Genomic DNA, 18,054 nt, shown 5'->3' on the forward strand with positions numbered 1-18,054 from the left:
AACCTGTAAAACATCAGCTAGTGGCTAAGCCAAAAATAAAGTCCTCTGGGGCTTGAACATTGACATAACCCACTTTGGTGGGACAACTGCCAATGTTAGGGGGGACCTTTGGGGTCAGACACCTGACATATTGAGGAACAGGGATTGGCTCATATTCCAGTGTTGGACTCATCCCTTGGATCAGACATTCTTGTTTGAGCAATATCAGAGAGGGAAACTGTGGTAACATTAAACATCCTTTCTGTCAGCCCACAGATTTTAATTATCAAAGCAAAGAACACACAGGCAGCCCAATTCTACTTAACTCCTCACACAGTGATGAGACTGTGTTAAAGTGTTATGTGCTAAATCCTGCAGGGGGAGTTTCAGGCTTTGGAGGCCTCTTCAGGGTAAGGGAACATTTATTCCCTTGCCCCACTGTCAGCCTGCAACCACTGGGTCTACTTGGACCTGCACCAGCTATATCACTGGTGCAAGTTCACATGGACCCAGGTTGGGGGATCAAGGACAGGAAAGGGGTAAGATACCAGTATGTGCTGTTGCTCCCATTCCAATCCTGATCCTCCCTCCTCTCCGCCCCTAATGCCACCCCATTCTACCCTTCCCTGCCCCCTTCTACCCCTTGCTCTGACTTACCTGTACTGAAGGGTATCCCCAATTTGCTGGTGCGCTGCTGCAGCCACTCAGCATTTATGGCGGTGGCCAGGCCACACCAAATGACATGCTGCATTTTGCGACAGCCATAAAGGGCCTTACATGATTGAATTCTTGTTCCAGGCCCAAATAGGATTGGGCTGAAAATTTCAAAATTGGAATCCTATGTATTATCATCTAGCATACATACTGTCATGCTAATGGCTATCTAGGAGTCCAAGATCCACTTGCCATAGCCATACAATTACTGCACACTCTCACAGTGGACCACTCCAGATTATATAGGACAGAGATCACCCCTGTTGCTGAACCTCCAGTCATCCTCACCTACCACTCTAGGAGGCCAAGGGAACAACCATCAGCTACAATATCTGCGCTACTTGTGGTGAACAACTGTGACTGAGCCACATACGAGTTCCATCTCAACACCAACACGTATCTGCATCCCATCAGTGGCACCTCTTACAGTTCCATCACATACAACTGTTACATCAAAAAAAATCATCAGCTGTTTGTTCAATATCAATGATCTTGTCAACGTCATCATGTTGGTATCAGCAAGCAGTTCCCTTGATTGGAGGGAAAACCATTTGTTGGAGATGTCCATCTACATCATACCTGCTGAACCTTCCCTGCACCATCAGGTGGAAATTGGTAATTGGTTTCTTGCACAGAAGACCTACAATTGTATAATAAGAACATCAGAATGGCACCCACTCCTGTCATGAAATACTAAAGCAAGGTGGAACACATTGCTGAACTAGTATATAATTTTGTGCAGATGCACACCTAAACTTTGGTTACTTTATCAATGCTACCTGTCCCCTTGAAAGCAGCGAAAGAATAAAAATGGGAGAAATCAGTGACATCAGCATTGTAGAAATTGGACACGGACAGGATTTAGAGAGAGGGATAGTCTTTCTTATTCAACTACCCAAAACCAAACTCTTATATAGTGAAATACACCTCAGCGAACAAAAAGAAAACACATTTGGTTTCCACATACTCCAAGGGAAGGAAGTTGGACAATATGACAAGGATCTTTTATACCACTCCTGTCATGAACATGAGAACAGCCAAATTCATGTCCTGTATGGTGAGGTATCTGTTCGTGCTGTGGGGAAAGGCATTCTAGAACAAGTGCTCCGAAGATGATTTTAAATAAATGCTTTCCAGTGCGAAGCCACCAAACGGCCAAGCAAAAGATAAATTCTGTTAAGCAGCTAGTACAGTGCTCATCAAAAACCATGGCAGGCTCTGTAGCACTGAGAAGACATGTGGTCAAGTTTAGCAATTTTTCTGCCTGACACAGAATCTTTTATCAAAGACTTACTTTTGTTTTATGTGGGCTCTTCCGGGCCACCATAGACAAGTCTCTGGAGGATCTAAAGAAGACCAAGGCAACGGTGAAAACTTTCAAACTTATGTCATCTTTATCTGTAAAACCAAAATCAGGACAGAGTCAATATCCTAGGTTCCATCAACATAAATCATATCCTGACAGGGCATACTGCTGACGGGGCATACATATTGATTTCCCTTTCCAAACTTAGAAATCTTATACCCACTTTAAGTTAATTTGCTTTCCTTATCCATATAGCCAGCTTTAGTTACGTGCAAAGCCCTGGTGAACCCCACCACCTCTGTGAAGGTGATTGGCAGGTAGCTCACCTGTTCAAGCTACAAGCGACCCTCCTTCCCCAACTCTGCTCCAGTTAACAAATTCTCCGGCCTTAGCAGCGACGTCTTGGTTCTCTGCTGTCTTGTGAGTTGGCAGCCACATAACAGTCTGCATCAATCTCTGGTGCCTGTGCTGTGATGCGGTGTGGTGTGGTAGCCCCGCCCTACCTTGCCTTGTGCCCCCACCCTCCCTCTCCCCTCCCCCACATCCTCTGGCAATGATTCTTTCACTTTTATCTCTGAAGTCCTTATTATCCCTACTAAGTTACAGCTGTAAACCACCCTCATTGCAAGCAAAAGTTCTGGTTTTTAGTCTATACTTCCCAGACCTGTCAACACAAGGGACCACTGCTGACACCACACACTATCACCTTGGGGGAAATCTTCTGCATTTCCACTACAACAATGGCATATTGCCATTTCATGGAAAGGACCCACAAACAGTCACTCCTCCAGGAGAAGACAGACCCAGAAAGGGGTAGGGGCTAGCAAACAAAGCCTTTGACGCTACCTCCCTACAACCTTCTCAAAACATCCATAATAGTGACAACTTTTCATTTGATGCCCAAAATATCAGCACCGTATGTTCACAACATTGACACTGTGACACAGACACCATCCACTGATGCCCACAATTTTGGCATTGGTACACCTATAACATCCCAGAATGCCATCAACATTGGCATTTCCTCCCTTCACTTTGGGAAATTTCTAAAATCTTTTATACGTGTTTGAAATTCCGTCACTTCAGATCAGTGGGCTATCATTAGTATCAAAATTGGTTATACCACAGAGTCGACAAATCTCCTACTATTTGGTATGCTTTGTGTTACTCAGGACCCAATCCTATCCAATTTTCCAGCGCTGGTGCAGCTGTGCCAATAGGGCATGCACTGCATCCTGTGGCAAAGGAGTAGTCACTGTGGCCTCCTCAAGGTATGGGAACATTTGTTCCCTTACCTTGGGGCTGCATTGCAGCTGCACCAGTGCTGGAAAGTTGGATAGGATTGGGCCCTCAGCCATCTCAATATCAAATATAAGAAATAGATGCAGTTCTTTTGAAAGTTGGCATCAAGCCAGTGCTTTATAGCCAACATCATTGAGGCTTTTACTTGAGCTCCTTTACAATACTGAAGAAAGATGAAGAATTAAGAGATGTCAACACCTTTTATACCAACAAATTGCATATGTTGTCACTTTCTGAATATCATGATGGAAGGGGCCTGGTTCACAACCATAGAGCTCAAAGATGCCTACATTTACATCACAATTTCCCACAACATCAGCAGTATCTATGATTGGAGGTCAGCACTGAGCACATTACATATTAAATGCTCCCCTTTGGCATCTCCACAGCACTGAAGATCTTCACAAAGTGGATGGTTGTAGTATTTCTGTTTCTTTTGGTGTCAAGTGATTTTCACTTACCTGGATGACTGGCATTTAGGAGATGTTGCATGGTTTCTGACACTATAAAACACCCGGACTACTCTGGTTGTACTAGCACCTCAGCATATGTATCAACCACAAGAAATCTCAGCTAGACCCTACTCAGTGGATCCACTTTGTAAGAGTCTTACTGGATTCTTTGTTGCACCTATCTCCTGGCATCAAGGGGTCACATTGTGTGTCTCAATGGGAAATGTCATCCACACACCCGTGCATCATACTTTCACATATCCAGCTATATAGCAGTTGTTTCATTGGCCTTTATGAGGCCAGGAGAGACCTTTAAAGAAATTGCTCCTGTGGATATTCAGGATTCACATGCATTCTCAAGGCAAAAACCCATCCATTCCAAACCAGGTCCTACAATTCCTATGGAAGTGGACTCTTTCAACTTAGAAGGTGTGCCCTTCCATCCTGATACTCCATCCAGAACAATAACCACTGATGCATCAATGTGGGAATGGGGAGATTACTGTGGCTCCCTTAAAGTCAATGGAGCTTGTTTCAGCACATCAACTTTCTAGAGCTGTTGGCAATCTTCAAAGCACTAAAATCCTTCCTATCATCTTTAACAGGCAAGGTAGTACAGATTTGAATGGGCAAAACTAAAACCATGTACTACATAAACAGAATGGCAAAACATTGAAAGCCTTTGCACCTTGGAATATGTGATAGGGACTGCTGTGAAGGACATCATAGCACTCCATCTAGCTGTGGTATCTAACAACTTGTCAGACATCCTAAGCAAAGCAGGAGACAAGTTAACACATTTCTGCCCAGCCCACAGGTGTACGCATTTGATCCCTGTTGCGTATATGCAACGTCGGGCAGAAATGGCTTAATTACCTACAAATGAAGCCTCAGCATTAAAATGTTCCACTTTACAACTAATCACTGAAAGCCCAATCCCATCCACCTTTCCAGCGCCAATGCAGCCCTGAGGTATGGGAACAAACATTCCCTTACCTTGAAGAGACTCCTGTGACTGCCCCCCCCCCAATACCAGATGCATCACATACCCTCTTAACAAGGCTGCATCAGTGCTGGGAAGTTGAATAGGACTGGGCTCTGAGGTTATATTGTGGCAATCAGGTCCACAAAAGTTAAACTGCTCCACTGGGGTGCATTTCTAATCCTTTGGGAAAGGGGCCTGTTCTATGCAGATCAGGATGGCAAGGGCCAGTACCTTCATCTCCCCTTCTCCCCAAACTTCCTGTCTCAGAACTTGACATCCAATATTTCAGCACTACTTGGAAACACTGAAACCGACAGCATGGAAGCTCCAACCTTAGCACCAGTGAGTAACCAAAGAACAGCCCTGTCTAGACAAACCTTGACATGCAAGACCTATTTGGAGAAGCAAAAATATTTGGGTCTCTTTGTGGCAGCCAATAGCTGGCAACCAGGGGACATATATATGCAGGACATCCTACAATATGACAACCAGGTTAATCATTGCCTTTCTTTTTCAAAGCCTGGCTTCAAAGGGGGAAAGAGCTCTGCACATACTGGACATTTCACGAACCATTTCCGTCTATACATTACCCTGATCCTCACTGCCCACGGGTTAGGTATCTGCGGATTTGATCCACTGCAGGTTCCAATCCCTTAGCAGTTTGACCTAGAGAGGACCTTCCAGATTTGACCAGAGGCTGCATCTAGGAGGTCTTCTGAGTTGCAGGGAGGCTGTGTGCAGTCTCCTTGTGACTCAGAATGCCTTGTTGGAGCAATTTAGCAGACACTTCTTGTTTCAGCGAAGTTTGCTAAAAATAACTGTAGCTCATGGTAGTTTCTCACATTACAGAAAACAACAAATACGCACACATTGTGTCCTGTATTCCCCAAAATATGAGCGAACCACTCAGTTCTTAAGCGTGATGCTTGCCCATTAGAGGGAAAATTGCAGGGATAAAAGCACATGGCTGCTATTTTCTTAATATATGACATGGAGGGGGATTTAAGATTAAATACTCTTCGTTTTCAATAGAAAAAAAGTAAATATGTAGTAGATTAGATTCAGAGGTGACTTTCTGTGGAAGGCCTCTTCCATACACAGAAGGAATCAGTAATGGACGTACCCCTCGCCACTCCCGGAGCAAAGGCCTGTGATGCTACCCTCCCATACTTAACCAGCATGACGGAGCTGGGCCTATGCAAGGAGCAAAGGTAGGAGGGGGGAGGTGGGAAGGAGGTGGGAGGGAGGCATTCCTGGGTGGGAGAAGGGTGGGCGATGGGCAGTCCCGAGGGTGGGTGGGCAGGGAACGGGAGGCGGGACTGGGATCTGGCAGTTATGTCAGATCCCAACTCCCATTCCCGGGGAGAACGGAGCGGCTTCAAGTTTGAGGAGGCCCATAGGGGAGCCTTTCTCAGAGGTAAGGGGAAATGTTTCTTCTTGCCTCTGGTTAAGCCGCTCTTGGCCCCTATCCTGCGCTGGAAACAGCACAAGCCTCCTGGTTTGCATATTCCAGCACAGGTTAGGATTGCGCCCTTCCTCATGGTCTTGAATTGGAAGTTTTTCTCCGTGGAAAAACGGAAGTACTGTTTCTGCATCGGGAGCTTCAGAAGACTTCCTGAGCAGTCCTGGAGTCATGAGAGGCACAAAGCCCAGGGCATTGGCCCCGTTTGCCCCACCCCAGGTCTGCCACTGGAAGGAATTCCACTCATGAAAGGCCTGTTTATACTTCATGCTAGAACAGATTAATTTCAGTCTTGTTTTCAAGCTGGATTTGGAACTGAAAGTGTTCAGATAACCTTTGCCAGCAAGAGGACAGGATGAAAGCAACCCCACCAATTCCCCTGGGTGTTGTAGTGGAAAGGCAGAAGAATCCCTCAAGGAGATAGTGTGGTGTTATGGTCCCTTGTTTCTGACAGGTGTGGGAGGTATGGTTAATACCAGAGCTTTGAATTGCAATGGGTGTGGTTCACTAAGTGCAACTAAGCAGAGGTAATGAAGACCTTGGAAATAAAAGTGGTGTTTGAAAAACAGGGAGAGTGTGGGAGCAGAAGGGGGGAGAAAGAGAAAGAAGCAAGGAGAGAAAGGTGTGTGTGTGTGTGTGTGTGTGCGCGTGCGCGTGCGTGCGCGCGTGCGTGCATGCGTGCGTGCACACACACACAAAGGAACTGAGACTGTTAAAGACTAGAGGAGATTGCTGGAGACTAGTGGGTGGTTGCCCAGGAGCTTGCCCAGGAGCTGCTGAGAACTGAATCACTGCTGTGGTGGGAGAGAACTGCTGACTAAGGACTACTGAAAGGAAGAACTCTGCAATCTCTGCAGATGAGCTACCTGCTGATTGCCTTTGCATGGGGGGGGGTGGATGCATGGGGGGTGGATGCAGGGATTCAGCAGTGCTCTGCACATAAATAGGGTTGACCATCTTTTGGATATGGGAAGCTATTTAGCCTACAGGGAGCATATGGTTTCTCCAAATTGAAAGGGGATTTGATGGGACAGGTGTACTGCAGGCTTTCCATATCCCCACTCATGGAGGATCATGGTTATCATAAACACCATGTTTCAATGGTTCTATTCTTATCCTGTAGATCAGGGGTCTCCAAACCCCAGCCCAGGGACCAGCCCACGGAGAGCCTCTATCCCGCCCACAGCCAGCCTCTATGTGGCCCTCTATCCAGCCCGCAGCCAGCCTCTGATCCCCTGAGAGCCTCTGCCCCAGTTGACTAAACACAACCAGATTTATACTTGTGAGGTGAGGGAATGGGGGCCCATTTAAGTGTGTGCTTTATTTCTTGGGCTGTGTTGGTGCTTGGAGAAATCCTGAACATTCATTCATTCAAGTTCCATCACTAATGTATTTAAATTTTATATTTAATTTTTTTTTTCTGGCCCTTGACACTATGCCAGATATTTGATGTGGCCCTTCGGCAGAAAAGTTTAGAGACCCCTGCTGTAGACAGAAGACTCAATTGTAGGAGATGTGCACTTTTTCTTTGCTCTGTAACATGGCATTTACCAAGGTGCACTACATGGTTTTACATTGTAACCCATGCTGCTTAACAAGAACAGCAGGAAATGTTAATGGGATTTGTGGTGAAGTCTCATCAGTATATTGATAATACTCAACTGTATATCCACCTGTCATTGAATTCGGGAGAGGTAGTGGAATTTCCAGGACCAATAATGGGCTGCTAGGGCCAATAATGGCTATAATCGGCCATTAAATGGAAGCATAATTATGATAAGATGGCTAGTTAGTAGATGGCTCATCCAACCAGGAAGGTGATGCTCAAACTGTTTTGGACAGTAGGGATCATGTTTGCGGCATAGATGTGGTGTTGAATCTACATTAGATGTCCTGGTGAAATCCACAACATGAACTGCCTTTGTCCAACTGGTTGACAGCTCCCCATCCTCAGATCATGTCAAAACCAAATATAAGTCATACCCTGACTGTACACATGGAGTAGGTTCCAATGCCCACCAAAAATGCAGGGTCAGTGACATGTTTTCACCCCTTCACCTAGCTGGAGGTCCATCTGGCAACCGACAGCCCTCACGCAGAGTTGGTTGAGGAGGCAGAAGGATAGAAAGAGTTTTGACTGACGTCGTTGCTTCACTTCTCCCCTTACACATCCCAATACAATCACATGTGCAATCATGCACTCTCTAGGTAGCATGCAAGACTTAGCAAAGTGAGAGATGGGAGGCCAATTGCTCTGTAGTTTAAAGCACTAAGCAGATTAGGTTTATTCAAATCAAAGGAAAAGATTTATTGGAGATTCAATTGGAACAAGGATTTACAAACCAATCCTGAGCTGGGCCAGCGCTGAGTGTTGCAAAAGTGCCATAAGGCACTCCCGCAACACCCTGAACCAAGTCAGCACCGGACTAGTGCTGGTCGGACACTGCCTGGAGTTAGATAAGAGCTCGAGCAGCAGTAAAGGCTTTGGGGGTGAGGGGAAGCATTCCGCAGTGGGGGGGGGGAGCAGAGTGGGGAGGAACTGGAGTGGGAGGGGGCTGAACTCAGTGTTGGGATTTCACAGAGTCTCTCAACTTTGCACAAGCAAAATAGCTGGTGCAGACTTGGGAAGCCCCCATTGCATGGTTTGGGGCCTTCCCCCGGAGAAGGGGGTGGGGGAAGGGGATGCAGTGGTAGGCACTTTGGCGCCACTGCAACCGGCAGCGCCATCACCTTTAGGATTGGGCTGTTAAATCGTCTGCAAGCAGGCCCCGTTGTATGGCACATCTGGGAGGGGGTGTTCTTCAGTGTTGGGGAGGGGAGGTGGCCTACAGATATATTAAATGGAGCATCTGCTGTAGGTTCAATCCCTGGCATCCCCAGGTAAGGTGAGGAAAAGACCCCTAAACGAAACCTCAGAGAGCTGCTAGCAGTCAGTTCTGAAATAGATGGAGCAGATTCACATTCATGTATTTAGCATATGGCTGTCAAACTTTATTTTTCACAAAGAAACTTGATGAATGGGAGATCTAATCACCTGCTTGATTTGTATTAAACCTATTTTTTTATTCTAAATTACAGATTCTTGTCTTCTTAAAGATCAATGAGGGAATGTCATGAACTGCAAAATGTACAAGAATGGGGAGAAACCTAAACATGTGCTTGAGAGGGCTGTACATAACTCTGGTGAAACAAGGTGAGGAGAGGAATGCATATTTATAGTTAGACTTTTTTAATGACACCTCATATGTCAATATATTTTTAACCCTTTAGGTGAAGTATCCTCTTAATATGCAAAATTCCACATTTGGCTACCTGTAATTAACACTAAATTTGAACAGCCTTAAGTCGAACAAGTTACTGTTCACACCAAGCAGACTGCTAATTAGCATTCCTGATAATTATTCTGCCCAACCACAATATTGTCAATTTTCCTAGCAATACCTATCCTCATTAAAATGCTGTAATCTTCTAAAGTGGTTTCTTAGGCCTAGTTTTCAGTATATTTTTCTTATCTCTGTTAGCCACACTTCCCCTACAGATGTAATATCGGAACAGTTTTTGTGGTATAGAAATATTCTGACCAGATTTTCTCTCTCTCACTAAACACACACACACACAAAATTGCTTAGTAGTAACAATTAGTAACTAGTAACAATTGTTACTATGCAATTACTTAGTAACTCACTCAGGTGACATAGAAAGGTTTTCGGTAGAAATGCCACAAAATCAACCACTATAAATATCTTTTTTACTATGACAGGTAAATAGTAAAGAGAAAAAAGGAACGTGTAGTTAAGAAAATCACAAGCATACCATCACTTTTGGCAATAGGTACAGAACACAAAGCAAAAGAATCCCACCTGGCCAGGAAGCCAATTAGGTGGTGTATCACAATCCTAGCATGTCAGCAGGGAAAGAAAAACAGGAAAACACACAACTGACCTGCACATTTTTAAGCAAGCTATAAATAAGTGAGAACTTCTGTTACAGCAATGCAGGAGGCTTTTCCCCACCCCCGGAAGGTAATAAAAATAAGACAGGGAGCCAGGAGTCAGCAAAAAATGGAAACAGCAGTAGAACAGCCAAGCAACCAACATGCTGAGTCATGACACTGGAAACAAAACTGGAGACAGCAGGACAGCCACCCAGCCAAGCAAGCAATATGCTGAGTCATGGCATGTGCAACAAAACTGGAGACCACAATCAAAAGAGACTGAAAGCCAATTTTCTCCTCCTTCAGACAATCCTTGGCCACTTAATCAACGGCATCATTTTCCCAGACACAAATAACTTTGTGCAGCCCCTTTTTGGCTGCTTGCTGCATTCCCAGGTGGAGGAAAACAGAGCTTTTGCTGGAGAAAAGGCATCCTTATGTCCTTGCAAACGGCCATTACAGGAAGATGCTGGAGAGCATTTTTGCGACAGCTCCCAGCATCCTTCCGCCTACAACTCCCATAGTGCACAGATCCAATTCCATTGTTAACTCTTTTGTTGCCAACAGAAAACTTTGTGCCCCAGACAGTGTTATTTTCAAGGCAGCACTTTTAACTCCCCTTATCTCAGCTCACACCAAACAGCCAACCAACCACACTTTAAAAATTCTCAGTATGTCACACTCACACACACACACACACACACACACACACACACACACACACACACACACAGAGCCTCGTAATCATTTTGGCATAAGAAAAATATTTTTAAAATTCTTTGGAACAGTTACAAATCTTCAAGTGCAGAATCAAGTGTTTACTATGAATAACATCTTCAGATTTTTAACTCTCTTTTTCTGTTTCCTTCAACATTTCTAGAGACACTAAACTCCTATTTATCACATCAGCTATAATTTTTATTTGCACCTTTATCAAGGCAACTAAAATTCTTTCTTCTACGCAAGTGTGTGTAACTTAAATAATGTTGTTAAATAATAATAATGTTAACAAATAATGTTCTTAACTTAAATAATGTAATTATAACTTAAATAATGTTCTTAACATCACCAACTTTGTCCCGGACAGCCCCGAACATTATTTCCTCCTCCCCCCAAAAATAAACAAGGTTTCAAAAAATCAAACATGCTACCTGCTTCTTTTTTCTCTCTGTTAAAATAGACAATCAAGATAAAATTAATATACTATGCTGCTGCTTTTCAGTTCCCTTAATCTTTGAAGAAAGAGCCAATAAGCATCATCTAGAAAACAATGCCAAACAGATAGGCAGCCACAGATTTATCACAAATTAATTTACAATTTGAGGACGAAAAAAGTTCACTCATCAAACAAAGCAAACCTTCCTAGATCATGTTGACATAAGTCCTGATGTAGAAATTCAGAACTATATACTTTGTATAGTCTTGTAAATGTATTTGAAATAACAGCCAAAACAAAAATTGTCTGTGAAATGCCCATCTTATTATTTTCATTTGTACTGCCATATTGACTGTAACGTGGTCAGGACTTCACAACAACTGCCTTACAGACACTGCAGAAAGCTGGTTTGAGTTACACCCCCTCAGCAAAGTCAATCTTCTCAAAACAATCTGTTCTTTGAACAGAATAAATAGCAGACAAAACACAATAGCTTACTGTCAAGTTGTAAATATAATTTTTCCCATTTATTATTTTTTTGCATCATGAAAGCAAATCAGGCCGAAAAGAAATGTGAATTCTCTGTAAAAGAACCCCCCCCCCCCATGTTGCACTCTCATATCTCTTTTATAAAGTTCTATTTGCAAAATTATCTTCCAAATCTTTCAGCAGTTTTCCAAACAATCTAGGAAAAACACAACAGGAATATCCTCCCATCATGACACTCATCTCCAGGTACTCATCATACAGCTCCAATACAAAACCAGACTATTCCTCATAACATCTCAACAGATATTTAGTTTGTTACTCATCGTGGTACATATTTATCTGTTTAGGCTTTTTCAGACTTTTTAAAATGGAAAAACCAAACCCCTCATCTGTTGATGCTGTATAATTAAACTTCAGAATAACCCAATCCTTCAACAGCCAGAATTCTATAGCTACACTTCTTTTCTTTTACAAAGAAGTCACAAACATTTTACAACAGCATTTTAGTATATAGATCAAGCCATACAAAAGGACCACACAACATATGGAAAAAGCAAAAACAAACTGAGGACATATCTGGCCTGCCTGTACAATCCATGCGTAGCTAAAAAGAACTCCGTTATCTCATATCATATCATTTTTCAAACCCATTACAAGGATAGCCCTATTACATATTTCAAACTATTTGAATTTGAAAGTTCTTTAATCTGACATAGTAAAAGATCTTAATGATGGGGTTTTAATTAATTTTAAGTTTAATCAATGTAATCTTTTTAAGCATTTCAGCATAACTTAAGTAACATAAGTGGGTTTCAACTCAAATATAAATATATAAAACTAATAGAAAAATATGCTCAATAAATAAGGGAACATGGTTTCCTATCACAATGTTTAGATAATAACAAAAGAAATGGGAAAAATAAAATACTTTGTCTCCCATACTTTAAAATACTGACAAGTTTACAGGCAGTAGGTTAAAATAATTTTCTGAAAGTACAAGAATTTTCAGGATGCAAGCACAAAATTTCATAACTATAGCACTTATTTATTCTCACTTCAGAACTATAGTCTGTTCACAAGGGCAAAATACATACAATATTGACTACTCTCATTACTTGTTTCTCATGTAATTATTTGGACTTGGGACACTGCTGAAAATTTTTGTACTGCTTTCAGTTAGCATACAATTATTTTACTGAGGATATGAATGCTTTGGTTTTGCTTATTTCATTAAAACATGCGATTGGGAAGTTTATGGACTCGACTAATTTGAACAAAAAGAGTCTTTTAAAAATACCATGAACAATACTATGAACCTTGTTCTTAAAACAATACCATGAACATTTGATTTTAGTAAACAGAACTTCTTATCTGCTGTTTTTAAATAATCAGAGCAAAATAAACTAATATGGAGCAGGTGAACTCTAGAAGTACAATAGCACATCCAGTACCGCAACACAGGCCTCACCCCATATGTTTTCATATTAGTATATTTATCTCGAGTATAAACTAAACCAACAATACCATATTCTCAGTATCACCCCTCACTTCTCTGTATCCTTTAAATCAAGAACCTTCTTTACTGAAAAAACAGGCCTTGGAAAACCGCATGGCATTTGCAACCAAATCAAACTAGTCCAAACAATTATCACACCAGAATCTGTTTTTAACAAACTAGCTTTAACAAACTAGTGCATTCATTCCACTGGGAGCACATCATGAACCGGGCCCCATAAAGATCAGTTAGAGTTTCAGAAGAGTTCAGGCACGACCCCCATGCATTGTAACAGGGTTTGTACGAGGAAGGAATTTGGGGCCTTGTGCTTCGTATCTAAACAGACTAATTTTAAACATTTAACCTTACAGTATGGGTTAAGAATAAAATCTAAACAGTATTTCTTACATAACTTAAAAAAAAAATCTACCTTCCACCTGGCAGTTGTTTTTGCGTTCTACCACAGGTTCAGTTTACATACATGCAACATGATGATACTGAGCCTCCTTTATATCATGTTACATTATGCACATAATTTTAGTAGGATCATTACATGCAACAATACCTGTTCAACTATCCTATATGTTCTATGATTTGATAAATGCTACAAAACCTTTGAGTATATGTTTCCTTGCCTACAATATCTTACATAAAAGTAGGGTTTACATAGTTCACTGCCTAAAGACCAAATATGTCAATAATAGGGAATTCTTGTGCAATTTTAACTTTCCTTTTATCCCATTAAAATTCTTAGTTAATAAACAGTGCCTTACCTGTAGAAAAAAGTTCTTGCATCTTTGATCTTTCATCTTTCACACTTTCTAAAACAAAGATTTTCCAACACTATAAAACAAAAGGAATACAAAAATAAATTGACTGGACAGTTGGATGGAGTTATGAACATGATTGTAACACATCTGGACTTCCAGCATCAGTACACTTGGAACATCTTTTTGAAATCACCACAAGTCTATAGGAAAGACTTTAAGAAACTGCTTTTAAATAGACACTAAGGTAAGTTTGATGGAAATTTAAATATACACTACATGCCTGGAAATGACCATAATTAGAGCCCCATGTACTAAATACAACATATTAGGGGTCTGTATTTTTCAACAATACAACATGTTTTATTTAAATTGTACATACCATACGTTCTTCCCTTTTCTAACAAAAAAGGAAAGTTGCTTTATCATCTTGGTACATTTTGAAGATAAATACTATATAGTATATTTTTCAAAAGGTTGTAAAATGTTTAAGTAAGGACTCATTTTCAGAAAGGGATGAAATGGAAGATATTCCTGACCGCCTGTCTTCCATGCCCTACAATAAATGTTCAATCATTTCTAAAACAAGGGATAACCAGTTTTATACTTTATTTTTTCCATGATTTGTAGTAGTGCATGTATAGTTGATTAATACTGATAGACATAAAGAATCATTTGTTTCTGCAAGGAGCTCAGAAAACTTTGACCACTTCTTCTTACTGAAAACCATTTTACAAATAAAAATCCCTGCAAATACACTATTTTCATGCTGTTTTGCATTTAATTTTTGAAACACACACATTACAGTATTTAAGCAATTAATGCATCATATTCAGAATATTAGGATAAGCAAAAGGACCCTTTAAAGGTTTTCCTGTTGCAAGAATTACTGGCCTTTCTTGTTCTTTTGAAGGGAAAACTTGCGATATAAGAGCAGTAGCTAAGCCAATTATTTGAAATCATTTTTTCCCCTAAGATTTTAATCTCTCATCTTCATATTGATGTATATGTCATTTTACATCTACCCTTTCAATTGTGCTTGAGCTGCATTGCATTGTTGCAAGTATGTGCTCCTCCTCTGATTTGAAAGGTGATAGTTAATAAGAATGAAACAAACATCATATAGACTTGAAAACATTCTCTCAACTCTTTCTTTTTCATATATACTTTTGGACTTTTCAGCCTCCTCCCCCCCCCCCGCCCATAAAAATCTATTTCTTGTCTTTGTTCTGTTTTAGTTTTTAATTAGCTATGTTTTTACCTGATCTTATTAAGAACGTACAGAATGGACTGAGTGAGTGTCACCGTTCATTTGGTTAAATATCTCTTATACACTATTTTGTTTTGATAGGTGAAATCCCCCTAATCTCTTTCATATGTACTATATTTCTTGGCTAAAGGAAAAAAAAAAAAACAAACCTTCTCTTGGGAACTGTTGATTATAAAAATCCACCCATGCAGTACAAAGCAAATCCCAGTTCTGACAATATATTTCTTCCTATTTGTTCTGATATAACCAGCTGTTGTTTGGGGTACAACCATTCTGGAGAAGATGTGGCCAAAGAATGGCATCTGGAAATGCCCTTTTAAGACCACAGCAACATGGTGCTGAAATTTTAAAGAGGTACAACTAGGGGAAACCCTTTGACATAGGACTCTGAAGCATACTTTTTAGATTTCGAAAAGTAAAAATGTGTTTTACTTTTTTTAGTACTACCTACTAGAGTATTTTGTTTTTTACATTTTTATTAAGACAGGGGGCAAGACCAGGCCTCTTGGTTTCATGTTCCTGTTACTTTTGCTGATTTACCTTAATAGCCTAAAGTTTGCTGGCTTTTGGAAGTTCGCCTACTGTTTCCGTGGAGCTTTAAACACACACACACACACACACACACACAAATCATGAATTTTTTCTTTCTATACACATTTGGTATATTTTGGCAGACATTAAAGAAACATGCTTGGGAGGGGGGATCGGTTAAAAGAAGTTGTGGTAATAATCTTGCCATGAGAATCAAAACCTACTGCATGCATACTTAAACTATAAATCACATTAATTGCCTATGAGTACAATTATAACCCCCTCCCCATCAATCTGAATATAACATACCATGGATTTATATGGAACCCAGATCTTACCCAGTGCACAATTTGATGTTGCATTTAAAAACTATGTGCCGAATCTGGGGCTTCACTGATCCATAACTAAATATTCTGTGTTGTGCTTGTATCCAGATTAATAAGTCCAATTTCTTTTATTCTATAAACTTGTTTTTTTAAAAAAAACCTAATTATCCTTAGTCTCACTCAGCTAGTGTGAATTTAGGGAGAGCTGGTGCTACCACTCATCAGCCTGAAGTTATCCCTAATCTCTCTTTTTCTACACAGGTAAAACTTTTCTCTCACAATATCAACCATTCTCTTAGGTTACCCAAAACAGGGGTGGAACAGAGACTACATTTGCTTCCTGTCCCTCTTTCCCACACTAGCCCCAGCCCCTGGTGTGTTTTATTACAGTCTCCTTGGCCACATAAGGGCCCAATCCTGTCCAGTTTTCCAGCACTGGTGCAGCCGCAATGCAGCCCAGAGGTAAAGGAACAAATGTTCCCTTATCTTGAGGAGGCCTCTGTGACTGCCTCCCCAACACAGGAAGCAGTGCATACCCCATTGGCACAGCAGCACCAGCACTGGAAAATTGGATAGGATCGGGCCCAAAGTTCTGGGCCTCAAAATGTGCCATGTAATATATTGCTATAAATTACATACATACTAGACACACAAGGAATGTGTAGCACATGTACATAGGGTAGGGAATACACACTCTCACAGTGTACAAACTACTTAGCTAATTAAATAGGGCCATTTATACAGATGCAGAAATTGCTGCATCACATGAAAAAAACATACAGGATCTGGCAGGTAATGTATAGCACATACCCATTCTTGTACAGAATAAGTTAATATTAGTCTATTAAACTAACTGTCATGCAATCTTCATGCATTTTGCTAGGTCATAAAAGCTGAACCTCATGCCCCTCTGTTTCTATGTGAATCTTAGTTTATGAATCTTAGGGCAAAATCCTAACCCACTTTCCAGCACTGACATAAGTGCAATACAGCTCTGAGGTAAGGAACAAACATTCCCTTACTTTAAAGAGGTCTCCATGAGTGACACACAACTGCAGGGTTCAGCATGTGCCAGTGCTGAACCCTGAACCAGTGCTCAACCCTGAACCAGTGCTGAAGCAGGGTTCAGGGTGCCAGTGCTAGAAAGTTGGTTAGGATTTGGGCCTTAGTTTTATCTCTACATTTCACAGCAGTAGTACCAATATCAGTAAAGAGAGTGCTATCTACTTATCCTCTCAGTTCTTACCTGTTTTACTCTGTCTAGGTATCAGGCTAGAGATTGTCCTATATGTTCTCATAATTTCTTTATTGACAATAGAGTCAATACTTTTTTCTTTGGAAGTATCATATTTGCAACTTTGTAGCTTTTGACTCCTTTCCTAGAATCCTAGTAACAATGATTGTGGTTTAAGGAAGTTGGTTTTAAAGGGGGGGGGGGGTTAAGGAAATCAAAGGTATTTCATCTTTTGCAGCCCCCCCTCACTTTTCTCATCAAATATCCTTATGATAGCCTCAGTCTGAGTAAACACATAAAAGAAACAATTGATTAGACTGTCTCAAATGAAGGCATCCACATTGGAATTTTTCCACAAAATAACATTTCAAAGAATGGGACAAAATCAAACTCTGGATATAGACCGGAAAGCAAATCAGAGTTGGAAGACAGAATCGTGTCCTTCTGACTTTCTGTTCTGTGGCTAGGTGGTAATTCAGGGTAATTAGGGTAATTAGGGTTGTAATTCAGATTGCTATTCAGAAATCAAAAACTATAGAAAAGATTGCAAAATCAGAATTTGAAATACGAGATACAGGAAAAGGGCATCCTTTTGGCATTATATGGCTGTTACATAGACTTAACAGATACAAATGGGGTCAGAGTGCCTATA

At 41.1% G+C, this 18,054-nt stretch overlaps 1 long non-coding RNA gene across 1 annotated transcript; it reads right to left on the reverse strand.

Moving 5' to 3' along the window:
* Window positions 1-612: 612 nt before the first annotated feature.
* On the reverse strand, window positions 613-10,583 carry LOC136661148 (uncharacterized). The gene is made up of 3 exons (XR_010794920.1): window positions 10,143-10,583; window positions 1,988-2,091; window positions 613-1,333 (listed from the first exon to the last, which is right to left on the reverse strand). It is a non-coding gene; the product is annotated as an uncharacterized lncRNA (long non-coding RNA).
* Between the last annotated feature and the right edge of the window lie 7,471 nt (window positions 10,584-18,054).

The sequence above is a fragment of the Tiliqua scincoides genome, chromosome 1 (assembly GCF_035046505.1).
Source record: "Tiliqua scincoides isolate rTilSci1 chromosome 1, rTilSci1.hap2, whole genome shotgun sequence".
Classification (NCBI taxonomy): Eukaryota; Metazoa; Chordata; class Lepidosauria; order Squamata; family Scincidae; genus Tiliqua; species Tiliqua scincoides.